This window comes from Mesoplodon densirostris, chromosome 6, assembly GCF_025265405.1.
Source record: "Mesoplodon densirostris isolate mMesDen1 chromosome 6, mMesDen1 primary haplotype, whole genome shotgun sequence".
Lineage (NCBI taxonomy): Eukaryota > Metazoa > Chordata > Mammalia > Artiodactyla > Ziphiidae > Mesoplodon > Mesoplodon densirostris.
Window position 1 is genome coordinate 3625246 of NC_082666.1, and position 13190 is coordinate 3638435.

The following is a 13190-nucleotide window of genomic DNA, read 5'->3' on the forward strand; positions in this document are numbered from 1 at the left end:
GCTTGCCCAGCCGAGAAAAAGTCGCGACCCTAACACCCACTTATAAATATCTCCTGTTATATTAAAAATATAGAGATATTTCCAGGGCCCACCTGGCTGTACTCCTGCACAGAAAGGGTTAACCTTCAAAATTCAATATCAGGGTCCTGGGATGGGGCTGGTAAGGAGAGGCAGATTGGGAAGAAAGGGGGGTGCTGAAAAACAGAGAGGGACAAGCCAATGTGTAACTGGGGCCCCCCAAAATATCCAAAACAGAGAAGGGGGGTGCCTGTCAGAGACAGAAACCCGTGCCGTCCCAGGGGCTGTCTCACTCCTGTCCCCCGTGTCAAATGCTCTGCAGTGATCTGTCCTTTCAGACAACCCTGTGAGGTCCCAATATCAGGATCCATGCTTTCCTCTCAGTCCCAGTCCATTCAACCCACCCCCGAGCTTTTAAGGTCCTAAGGGGGAGCAGCCCACTACCACCCCACCCCAAGTAAGAAGCGTGAGGAAAGCTGGAGGTCCTTCCTGGGAGGAGGGTATTCGGGGGTGAGCCACTTCTGGGGTCTCCCTTCAGTCCCTGACCAGGCGGTAAATGTGGTGCTGGGCCCCCCGCTCACTGGTGGAGACCTCGAAGACATAGGCAGAGCGGAGCGGCAGTTCCTGGGTGTCTCTGTCTGTCACCACCTGGAGGATGGTGAAGTTCTCCAGGACACTGGTCGTCATATAGCGCTCGGGCAGCTGCTGCAGTTTGTGTGGAAAATTCGCCAGGTACTCACACGTGGGTGAGCGCAGCAGGCGGTGCACGAACCTCCCGTCCTCCAGCTGGCACGCTCCGCCTTCTGCACCACCTGCTTGCCAAAGGAGCAGACCTTGGAGGAACAGGTGAGGGTCATGTGCTCCAGGCTCTCGTACTGGCTGCTCACTCCACAGAAGCCACCACTGCTACCGCCGGCCCCCACCTGCTCGTCACTCGGGCCCCAGTTCAGGTCCGCCCAGAACTTGACCAGGAAGAAGGCGTGGTGGGGGGCCATGATCATACAGCTCCGCAGACCACCCTTTTTCTCAGGGAATTTGTCATAGACCTGCCGGATGTCCACACTCTCGAGGGGGGCCGCTCCAGGGCTGGGGCAGGGCTGGCTGATGTGTACAAACAGGTGCCCCTGGTAAGGGTCAGCTCGGCTCAGCCTGCAACACCACCCCACAAGTATGTGGAGTCTGAGCCCCGAATTAAATTAGAGAGAAACTGCAGGAATTTAGGAGACTCAGTGAAGTCGCCTGAGGGAGCAGGGGTCAACCCAGCGGCCTGGAACCCAGGCTGGGCTCCCCCCGGCGCTGCCAGCTGCCACAGCCAGGATACCATTCTGTGCACAAGGAGGTGTCAGGAGCCACCAACCATCTCTATCCCCGTCCGCTCCCAGTCTGTGGGCAGATGTTCCTCCAGCGGCGGAGGTCAGCTACCTTGAACCATGATGCATTCGGAGCTGTGCCTCCTGCACAGTACGTCAGCCCAAAGAGGTGCGTGAAACTGTGAGAGTTCTAGTTAAATCTACCACCCTCATAAATAATGGCATGACTTTATAAAGGAATTAATGCAGGCCAGGCTGGAGCTGAGTCTGGGCTGGGATCAGGGCTCAGCCTGCAGAAGGAAGAGGGCTCAGTCTGGAACTAGCGTATGAAGCGAGGAGGGCTGAGCCTGAAGCCTGGATCAGGGCTGAGTCTGGGGGAAGGACTGGGCTCAGCAAGGGGTCCCAGGCTGAGAGGCGGAATTTCTTCCCCAAACAGCCAAAGCCCAAGCCACCCACGTGATCCTCTTCTTGTGCTGCGAGAGGCAAGATATTTTCACCAGCTGCCCGATGCATCCCCCATAAAGCCATAAAGCAGAAACTGACTTTGAAATGGCCCTTTCTCTGCCTGTATCCTCGGGCATAAATTTAAATAAGATGGCAATCTAAATGCCTGCGACTCTTGAGTAGTCCTTGTGGAGCTGTCTCTCTGGGCTGCGTGGGGAGACAGAATGCCACCCTAAACCCATCCTCCTGTGCCACGCGGGTGAACGTCGGTCGGGTGGGGGGGTGGTGGGCAGCCCTTGGCAGATGGAGCAGACACGTGGAGCCAGTGCCTTCCCCTCTGCTGATGCCGGCTCCCAGGGGGACAGGAGAGACGCTGGGTCACCCGAGGGAGGGGCTGCACCTCCGTCCACCTGGGAAAATGCGGAAATACCCAGCATCTATCTTGCACACTCTTTGTAAGACTTAACAGGCACTGAGCAGACTCCCTACCCAAAGTAAGTGCTCATAAATATCCTGCGTGTCTCCGCTGGGTTGAGAACCCACAGGGAGCGCCGACGGGGGACTCAGCTGATCTGACTTGTGCGAAGCACCCTTCTCAAGCCCAGGTGTGTGGAGGAACCCCCAGAGTGCTGGCTCCACCCCAGGGTTCTGAGCCACCAGGCCTGGGAGGGGCCTGAGAATGTGCATTTCTAACAGGTTTCCAGCTGGTGCTGCTGGCACGGGGACCACACTTGGAGACCTGCTGTGCTAGAGAAAGCACGCCCGGTTGCGGTGGAGTCACGAGCAGCGGGCGGGCACGGGAGAGCAGGAAGACGGGGAGGAGGGCCTCGCTGTGGCCCAGGCTGGAGGGGACCAGAGGGCTCCGGCTGTCTGGGAACAGGGAGAAAGGAGGGGCCGCCATGCCTTGGTCCGACCCAGCCCCCCAGCCCTGCCCCAGCCCTGTCCATGCAGAGCCCCCTCGGGCCGGGTACCCTGTGTGCACAGCACGGGGCAGGGCACCCAAATCATCTGCTGCCTGGCCTCAGGCTCCTGCCCACGTGCTCCTCCCTCACAGCAGCAGCCTAGACACACGGCTCCACGTACAGGTGGACAAACCAAAGCTCAGGAAGGTGAGGACCCACCATGTCCTCTGGGCCAGGGAGTGGCGGCTGCTCCCCAAATCCAAATCCTGGGCTTCCTTCCCAAGCCCCTCTCCAGCCTTTCTCCCTGCAAACTCGGAGACTGAGCTTCCAGCCAGGTCCCAGGTACAAGCCCTGGTGTTTGGGGGTACATGCCAAACCCACAGTGCCCTTAATCTGGTCCCAACAAGACTGGACCCTCCCCTCAGCCTCCATCCTCTGGACTGCCAGGCCACCCTGTTCCTGTCTCCCAGTGCAGCCCCAGAGGAGGAAAGCCATCGGGACAATGCTGTCGGGAGCAACTCGGCTTTTATGGATGGCCTTGGCCAAGATCTGCAGCCTGGCGCAAACAGGCAGATGCAACTCACCAACAGGGAAGGAGGAAACTGGTTAGAGGGATGAGCTCCCGGGACCTGTAGGGGGAGGGAGTGGGGGGTAATCTGGTGACATGGGTGGGAGGTGAGGGCCAGAGCCAGCTGTCAGGAGGGGCTACGGGCTGGCGTAAGGACAGGTGTGATCAGGGCACCTAAAATGCCAGCAAGGAGTAAGACGGCACAGAGCTTCCCTTGGAGCAGTGCGCAGACGTGAGCTCAGCGGTGTGTGCACTCAGCTATGTGCCCTCAGGTGTGTGCTCACAGCCATATGAGGAAAGGGCTCAGGGGCTTGCAGAAGGTTTTGCAAATAAGAGGGACTTACTGTTCCACAAGCAAAATCAGGGGTCAGAGTGTAGCTATGGACAGGGCTCAGGGGCTCTATCTGGATCAGGCAGCAGTGATGAGCTGAGCGTCTTGTTGGTCTGGGCTCAGAGTCAAGGTCATCCCCCAGCCTGGGTGCAGAGTCCTCCATAGCTGGAGTCCAAGGTTGAGCATAGGTCAGGGCAGAGCCTATGCTGTGGACGGCTGGACACTAAGGAGGCAGGAGAACTTGGCAGGGAGTGCCCGTGCAGAGCGCAGCTGCAGGGTCTAAGCAGCTGGGCATAGAATAGATGGTGTTCACAGGCAGTGGGGTGCAGGGGGATACTCCTCCTTTTCCTCAGCCACGCCACTTGTCTACAGTCTAAGCAGCTGGGCATAGAATAGATGGTGTTCACAGGCAGTGGGGTGCAGGGGGATACTCCTCCTTTTCCTCAGCCGCGCCACTTGTCCACAGTCTGGCTACAGCCACTCAGACCCCTCCCAGCCCGAGGTCAATCCAGTGCACTCTCTGAGGGGCTCGCCAGTGGGCCAGGCTTCTCTGACTCCATTTCCTGCTTCCACCAGACCCACCCACCAGCCTCCACCAGGCCCATCGGCCTCCGCCGGCCCCCACCAGCCATCCATTAGCCAAGATGAGTCCCCATCTAGATCCATTCTACGTCACCACCGGCCCTGACCTGCTTCCTTCTCTCTGCCCTCTGCCAAACCAAATGAGGGACACCGCCCCCAACCCTGCAACACACCACCCCTGAGACGGAGACAGAAAGTGGGGACTTTCGCTGGTGACGCAGGGTAATGACACGGGCAGGAGAGGGGGCGCTGGAAGCTGCACAGCAGGAGATGCAAAGCTGACATCTGACTTCCTTTTCCAGAAACCTCTTGGTCTCCCTGGAGAAGAGCCTGATCCCGGGGTGGAGCAGGGCAAGCGCCTGGAGCATCCTGTGATGTCAGAAAGTGACGGGGGCGGGGCATGAGGGCAGGGCAGGGAGCCGAACGAAGGCGATCCCCCGTGCTGGAGCAGCCTGGGCAAGAAGATAAACACCGGGAGTGTTACATTCACCCCTAACAAAGCGAACGTCTGCCAGTCCATACCGGCATTAACAAATAACTGGATAAATAATTAAGTGGAAGAGAAGGGACGAATCTTCCCTAGAGAAGAATTCTCATTAACATTTGTAGAAGGAATGAGGGGAATTGAATACCCCGTGAGCACACCGCTGCCGCAAGACCCACCAATGGCAGCTCAAAATCATGAACAGAAGCTTAAGGAAAAGGAATGAATTGTAAAGTCTCCAGTTACTTCCCTCAAAGATATTTATTAGTTATGAAGAGAAAAATAGTAACTTTCCAGTGACTTTTAAAAATAGTAACTTTGCAATAGAGAAACCCAACAAACACTGGTTTGATGGAGCGATCAAGGTTAACACCACCTGAGACCTACAGACATCAGGTCCTCCCCACGTGACAGCTGCAGAGGGCGCCTCCCTTCTCTCATATTCCTGCCCAAAATGCAGAGCCTCCATCTACTTGTGAAAAAAAATAGTTGACAAACCCAAATTGGGGCACATTCTATAAAATAACCGACCAGCACTGTCCCAAAGGCAGAGACATGAACAGAAAGAGGGAACAGCGCAGGCAGAGGGCTCAGGAGGGCAGACAACAAAATGCAAGGGGGCGTCTGGGGCGGGACCCACATCGGATCCTGAAACAGGGAAAGGACTTCAGTGGAAAACTGGGGAGCCCGTGGCGAGGTCTGTGGTTTAGGGAATAGTCTCACATGCACGGTAATATCTTCCCCTTGTTGACTGTATTACAATCAGGTAGGGACCTTAGGGAGGCTGGGCGGGGTCGTATACAGAAGATCTCTGTCCGAGTGTGCAGCTCTTCTTTTTATTTTGAAATGATTTCAAGTGAAGAAAGCATCTCCTTGGCCACATCTGTGTGCTTGGACCCCAGCCTGGCCCGGAGCAGCTCAGTCTTCCGTCTGCTTCTCCCCTCCCTTCCCCAACCCCCCACGTCCCCAGCCATCCCTGAGCAGAGCTCTCCCTCCACAAGCAGCTCATTCAGGCGTGTTCCCCAGTGAAAACAGTTTCCTCCCCGACAGGAGAGCTGGCACTAGCCAGCAAAGAAAACTTTCTGACCTGAGAATGGCCAAGCAGCCCTGAGGGGGAGCCCCACACCCACTGCCCCCAGTGGGACCAGTTCCTGCCTCCGTATGCCATGATGACACCTGCAGTGGGCAGGCCAGCCCTGATAGGCATCACTGTAGCACTGGGCCAACTCCTAGCCACTGGCAAGTCTATTGGTGGCTGCCTCGGGGTCAGGCATCCATCCTGGTCCAGGATGACAGGTCACATGACACAGGCTATAGCAACCTTTACATAAAAATCCTTTTTGAAAAAAAAAATGCCCACCCAAACTATTCTACCATCTCCCACCTCTCCTACCTAAACCCATCTCAAATTGTCCATTTAGAAATTTCTTCTAAAGGATTTCCCAATGCTCCTCAGTCCCCCTTTGGGGAATCGCAGGATGGCCCCAACAGCCAGAGCCAGAAAAGAGAAAACCCAGCCACCACTCGTGGCCTCATGTCCCCATGCTCCACCCAGAAGGGCCCCCTTAGCCTCCGGGAACACAGAGAAACACCCCAGAACTGTAAGCCTCTTGTCCCAGCCCACACCCCACCCGAGTCCTCCGAGAACGGCAGTGCCCAAGTCATTTCCATCCAATCAAGGAAGCAGCAGGAGGTATCTGTGAAACACGCCGTGTGACTTCACAGTGGGAAATAGATTAATAAACCATTATGATAAGCAAGCTGATTATTAGCATGAGAATGAGGCTCTGGAGCTAATTGAAGCCATCCAGCAAAATGTCAGCGCCTTCTTGGGGTATGAAATATTCATCGCACCCAAGCCCCAGCTGGAGAGCAGAGGTTTGTATGTACCTTTCCTTGTATGGCCAATGTCAGATGTGGCTCCTTCCCCTGTGGCAGGGTCAGGGCCATGGCTCAGAGCCACCTACTTACTGGGGCAGTGGACTTCTCCAGAGGGGCATGGGGTTCGGTTACAGATGTGGTCCTTTTCTTGAACCACTTTAAGAAAAGAGAGAAATTCTTGTAAGTGTAGAGAGCCTATGGGATCTCACCTGGGGGAGGCCATTTGTCCCTGGGAGGTGGGGTTCAGGGACTCCCCTTCTGTTGTGTTTCAGCTGTGTTCCCTGAAGCACCTACCGCATCTGTTCCACAGCCTGCAGCAGTGCCATTCCTGACCCTGGAGTAGCCCTCAGCCACTTCCCTCCCCTGACCTTTCCCTCCCCGTTGCTCGGCCAGCAGCCAAGAGCTCTGTCCTCCAGCCAGGGGTCTTCAGCCAGCTCCAGTCTCGGTGGGCGTGCAGGATAGGGTGTGCCACAAGGACAGGCCGGCCCCTGTGTGACGCCTTGTCTCCACTAAAGCCAAGAGCTCACTGGAGGCCAGGAGCCTCTCTTTCTCAGGGCAAGGATGGCTCCAGGCGGGATGGCTCCAGGCGGGATGGCTCTAGACGACTCCAGGTGAGATCAGAGTTCTGGGTCAGGAATACACTTTGCCATGTCCTTCCTCGGGGCCTTGCTTCCTGCCCATGCTAGGGAGGACGTGGGACTCGTGTAGCAGCTGATAGAGAGCCAACAATCAATGCTGAGGGTTTTATTATTACGAGTTTCTCCAGCAGAGCCCACATGGAATGCCGAGGCCAGGAGCTGCAAACCCCCAGGCAGAGCAAACGTGGCCAGAGGCGGTGCTGGCTGAGGCACACCAGAGCTCCCATCCCCAGAGGAAGGCTGCCGATGGCAATGCTTGACCCAAGGAGTGGGACCCAGGCGTCAGTCTAGGCAGTGGTGGGCGGGGCTGTCACTATGGGCCTAGGAGAGGCGGTCCCTGCTCTCCCAAAACCTGCTGGGCAAGGACCAACCCAAAGGAGAGGGGGCAGTTTTTCAGTCCCCCACGATGTGGAAGATATTAATGGCCTCTTCCCTACTGTCATTGCAACCACACTTTTTACAAAGTAGGGCTTCCCTGGTGGCACAGTGGTTAAGAATCCGCCTGCCAATGCAGGGGACACGGGTTCCAGCCCTGGTCCAGGAAGATCCCACATGCCGCAGAGCAACTAAGCCCGTACACCACAACTACTGAGCCTGTGCTCTAGAGCCTACGAGCCACAACTACTGAGCCCGTGTGCCACAACTACTGAAGCCCGTGCGCCTAGAGCCCGTGCTCCGCAACAAGAGAAGCCACCACGATGAGAAGCCCGTGCACCACAGCAAAGAGTAGCCCCTGCTCGCCGCAACTAGAGAAAGCCCGCGCGCAGCAACGAAGACCCAACACAGCCAAAAATAAATAAATAAATAAACAAATAAATTTTAATAAATAAATAAAAAGTATCCAAACTTCTATTGTGTGTTGGATGTGAGATTGACATCAATTTTTCTAACACCAAAAAAAAAAAAGCTGCTCTATGCCATTTTTTTAATTAAGGCAAATTAAAATTCCTCTGGTTTGAAGATATTTTAAAGACTGTTGTGACAGCCTGAAGATCGTTACTGCCCCCGTGGGGCTCCGGCTGACCCCAGCTGTGACAGCGTCTGCAATCTGCCCTCCGGCCAAGACCCCAGGGCAGATGCCCCCAACCAGGCATGGGGACAAAGACAGAGTCCCAGAACCCGCCCTGAGACCTGGACACTCCCAACTCCTGCTGGGAGTCGGAATGGATGCTGCCTTTGGGGAGTGCCATGCCCGGTGCTTATGAAAAGCCAGATAATATACATGCCACCTTAATAGACATGCCACCTCCAGTGGGTGTTACCAAGCAACACCAAAGAGTGGAGTTCCGATCCATTTACTGTGTGGAGGACCTCAAGAACAGGGTGCTGGTGGAGGGAACCAGGCACTCTCCCCCACGTATTGTGATTGTACTTGTAGAAGAGGCAACTCCATCGAGACAGAAAGCAGATAAGTGGTAGCCGGGGGCTGGGGCAGGCAATGGAAGGGAGTGCTGGTGGGGACGGGGGCTCCTTAGGGGCAACGAAATGTTCTCCAATTGATCGTGGTGCTTGCACAATTCTGTGAATACACTAAAAATCACTGAATTGTATGGCACATGAATTATATCTCAATAAACCTGTTTTTTTTAATCACTATACAGTAATAACATATTTATTCTGAAAAAAGAAATGTATATACACATATACCCTCTTACCTAGCAATTCCACTTCTAGGAATTTTTCCTAAGGAAATAATTAAGGACGTGCACAGAAATGCTTTCATACTTTAAAAAAGATATTGAAGTGTCAAGTGAGAGGGCTTTGAATAAATTACGGTGCATACATTCACTAGAACACTGCACAAATAGCAACTTAACACAATGTGGTAGAAACGCGTCTATTGACACAGATGTGTGCTCACGATAAACTGTTGAGTGAAATTAACAGGTAACAAACAGCAAATGTGGATTCTGTATAATGATATGCCTCACCTACATGAGAAAGCGGTTGCTGAATTATACACAGGGGCTACTTCCAGATAAGGGGTTTGGGAGGATTTCCTCCCCTCCTTCTTTCAATTCTCAGGATCCTCTAGCTTTTCCATTTTGACCTGTGTTACTCGTGCAATAAGCTGGTACGGGTTCTTTTTTGGAGATGGCCAAAGGGAGGGCAAGTCAAGGCAAGTAAAGAGAAGGATGGTCTGGTCTGAACAAACTGAGAGTCTTTTGGGGGAGCAGAGAGGGCTCTTGGAGCTGAGGACCTGGGCATCTGGGCGAGACCTGCCTCTCTGGGCCTCCGTCGTGTATAAAATATATGATAAATCCCACCTGGAATCCTTGCTCCCCTGCTGAGCCCCAGAGGCCCCGAGGAAGCCACTGAAGGAAGACAGCTGTGGGTGCAGGAAGCCAGCCCCACATCCTCGCGTCCCAGGGACCAGGCCTGGATGACGAGCTCGGGCCCCGGGCCAGCAGGTCGGCACTGTGCCTGCTCCCTTTGCCTGTGCATCATTTCCTGTTAATCAGCATCACTCGGCCCGGGAGATGCCAGCCTGGGGCCGCACCAGCTGCTGGGAGGAACTGCTCCCTGTTCCGGGCACGCTCAGCTGGGTTTGGGGAGCCCGGGCCTGAGCGGAGTTGACAGCCCTGTCTGCTCCGTCCCGAGGAGAGGAGTTCTGGGAGCAGACACAGCAACACCCAGCGCCCGCCTGACGTGGGGCAGGGCCCCCCAGTACAGCCCCGGGCCCGCCGCCCCTCCATGGCCCTGCGCAGGTGCAGGAGGCTGTGAGACAGGACTAGCCCGGACACCAGCCTCGGGTGATGAGGCCGGAGGTTCCATCGGGACAGTGGCAGGGCTGTTGCAGAGGGACAGCATGATCCGATCCGGCCCATGGCGTTAAGTGAGCACGTACTAACTGCTCTAATGGGCTGTTTCCCTTCCCCCCCCCACACCGGGTACCCAGCCTTACAGATGAGGGACCAAGGCTCAGGAAGGTCGTTGCCCAACTAGATTACTAGCTGGGCCCAGACTTAAGTCTGCCTGAGTGGGGAAGCTGTGCCCCAGGCTCGCTGCGGAGGGTCTGGGTTGCCAGGGTCGGACTGCCCACCAAGCACCCGCAGGCCTCCAGACTGGGCCGGGGGCCTGGCAGCTCCATCCCCGTGGGGAGGCAGGGAAGAGGCTCCATCTGAAAGACCGACAGAGCAGGCGGGCAGGGTCCCGGTGGTCACGGCCTAGGGCAGCCTGGGGTCTCCAGAAGCTCCTGCATGACAGGCAGGGCCAGGAGCCCGGGCTGGGCCTGTGCCCCTGGGGAGGAGAGGAAAAGTGGAGCCTGCCCACATGGGGGGGGCCTGTCCCAGCCCTGCTTCCCAGGAAACAGGCTGCAGGAGCGTGGGCCCTGGAGGCCCCCCTGTAAGGGGCTGAGGACAGCAGGTGGGCAGAGAACAAGGCAGGCCTGCAGTGAAGGTGCAGCAGCCGAGGCTCCGCAGGTCACATGGCGGGGGGTGGGGGGGCGTCCTGGGGGCTAGGCCACCACCTCAGAGTTGCCTGAACTGAGGTGAGGGGGACAGGCCTCCACACCCCCTGCATCAGGTCATCACTGGCACAGGCCCCCACGGGGGCAGCAACCTTGGACCAGGAGGGTCCAGGTGGCCAAGGGCGGAAGGTGGCGGCTGTGAGCACGTACTGACGGCAGCTGGGACCGGAAGAGGGAACCTGGGTGGATGCAGAGCACAGCCAGGGGCAGAGGTAGCCCCCATCCTTCCCAGAGAGGGCTGGGGTCAAGGCGAGGCCCCCAGGGCTCCTGTCTGCCACCGGGCCAGAGACGAGCCCTCCTGGTTCCCTGAGCCTGGGTCCTCCATGCTGGCCACCCTCCTGGCTTGTGGCTGCCATGCCCACAGGTCCCAGTGGGCTTTAGTGGCTCACTTCTCTGGCTTCCTTTCCAATTGCGGATGTCAAACCTCAGGGCACTGCCTGGGTCCCTTTCCAGAGGGAGCTGATGCGGGGCAGCGGGTGATAGGGGAGGGCCTGGATTCCCTTCCTTCCCCTGTCCTCCAGCAGGACCCTCCGTTCATCCAACCCCCTACCGCCTCCCCCTAATCACAGCCCAGCCAGGCACCCACGGCCGTGCTCACCTGGTTGAAGGTGGCACAGCCCTCAACAGAGCCCCTCACGGGGTAAGAAGGCTACGTTCATAAAAGCAGTGTTTTTTCTCTCTATGAAGATATCGGAACTCACTGGGGAGGAATCCACACCACTCAGCTGAGCAGAACCGAAAAGTCTCCCCAGACCCCTGTCCAGCTCGAAACTTCTGCAGCTTCGGTGCCACCCCCTCCCTGGGCCCCCTTGCAGGTTTGCAGACGTTGAGGCATAGACCCGCATCCGTGCTCCCACTCTCTGGGTGTTTCACTCGACAGTGTGAGGTCCTTCATGTCCAGATACAGATGTGTATCCAGCCTTTCCAGTTACACGCGTGTCACACCTCAGGGCACTGCCTGGGTGCCGAGGCCTCTGGGCGTGGGGCAGTGTCCCCCATCCCCCGACGGTTCAGGAGGATTGGAGAGGTGAGCGCCGGGACAGCACCTACAGGACCCCCAAGCAAGTGCAGAGAGCAAGGCCTGGTGAGGCCTTGGTGCCCTGGCCTGGGAAGCAGGGTCTGTTGACCGCACAGCTGCGACCACATCTGGTAATTGGGAAAGCTCTCAGGAACGTTCGGATGGCAGCAGGGAAACTGGAGCCGAGGAAGCAGAGACAGCCCGGCTGCAGTAACTTCTTGCTCAATCAATAGCAATTTCCCAGCTCCAAATTACTTTCTTTTCCCCCTGAAACCATCAGAGGCAGCTACTGCCAATCAACTATGACACGTTAAAGAAATGCTATTGGAATTTCCAGGCCTGAGAGTGTTCTCCTGGTCCAGTTGTTTGCTCAGCCATCCCTGGCAATGCCACAGAGAGGACAAGACGTAAAAAGAGCTAATGGACCGGGCTGAGCAGCTCGGCTCAGGCCACGGGGCAGCCAGGACCTGTGCGAGGCTCAGGGTCCCCAGAGCGGCCTGCTGGGGCCTCCACACAATGGCGGAGTGGGTGCCAGACTTCAGCATCCACCCTGTCCCTCCCTTCCTGGGCCTGACGTTTTTTGTTTGTTTGTTTTGTTTTTGTTTTCATTTTTTGTTTTGTTTTGCTAATTGCTTAATAACCACAACAAACTAGTACAGAGAATGTCCTGTACAAAACAACACAATAAAAATCCAGTGTTCCCTTAGGCAAAGCTAAAGATTTCAGTCTCTGGTATTTGGAATCTAGGCTGCAGTCCTTATTTTTTAGATGGATCACTGGGCGTGTGGCACAGTCCATGCTTTTAACCAGATTTGAACAGGAGAATGGCCGCTTGGTTCAGGTAGAAGTAGATGAAGTGGTTGGTTTCACGTGTCACAAAACTACCAAAGTTCCTCCCCACGGTGCAGTGCTAGGTAGGTCTGTACTTCTTGTCAAACCCCTTCCTGATACGGGCGGCAACATCCTTCTCTATAGTATATTTCTCTAGTTCCTGAGTAACACTCTCCACCGAGTCCTGTTGCATCTCCTCTGACATATTGGCATTTTTCATCACGGCGTTTCGGTCACACGTGGTTACCATGGATCAGGGGCTGGCTGACTGCTCTCCTCGGGGAGGGGCTGGTGAGGCTCAGACCCCTCGACAGGAGCGGTCCCCACCGAAGCCGCGGCGCATCTACGGAGCCCCATGCCAGCCGCCGCCGCCTAGTCATGGGCCTGACTGTTAATAGCCCCGACTGCATGCCAGGCCGAGAGTGGGGTACGAGCCCACAGAAAAGACAGAGACAAGCGCCCTGCCCTCTGGAAGCAGGCAGGATGGGAGGCCACGCAGAAGCAACTCTTGGAGGGGCTAAAATAACCAAGTTGGGGCCGTGTGCTCACAGCAGGAGGGAGTCCATCTCCCCAGCAGGGCCCCCGGGGACCCTAAGCCTCCCAGCATGGATGAGAGAGCCTCCAGCAGGCTTCTCCTGTGATGGGAACCCGTCTCACCTGTTCCCAAATGTAGTGGATTGAATGGGGGTTCTCAAAAGGTATGTCCGTGTCCTT

The 13190-nt window shown here is 56.3% G+C and overlaps 2 pseudogenes; both read right to left on the bottom strand.

Annotated features, from left to right (window-relative positions):
* Positions 1 to 501: 501 nt before the first annotated feature.
* LOC132491572 (transcriptional enhancer factor TEF-4-like) lies at positions 502 to 2673 on the bottom strand (annotated as a pseudogene).
* Positions 2674 to 12447: 9774 nt separating this feature from the next.
* LOC132491573 (dynein light chain 1, cytoplasmic-like) lies at positions 12448 to 12726 on the bottom strand (annotated as a pseudogene).
* Between the last annotated feature and the right edge of the window lie 464 nt (positions 12727 to 13190).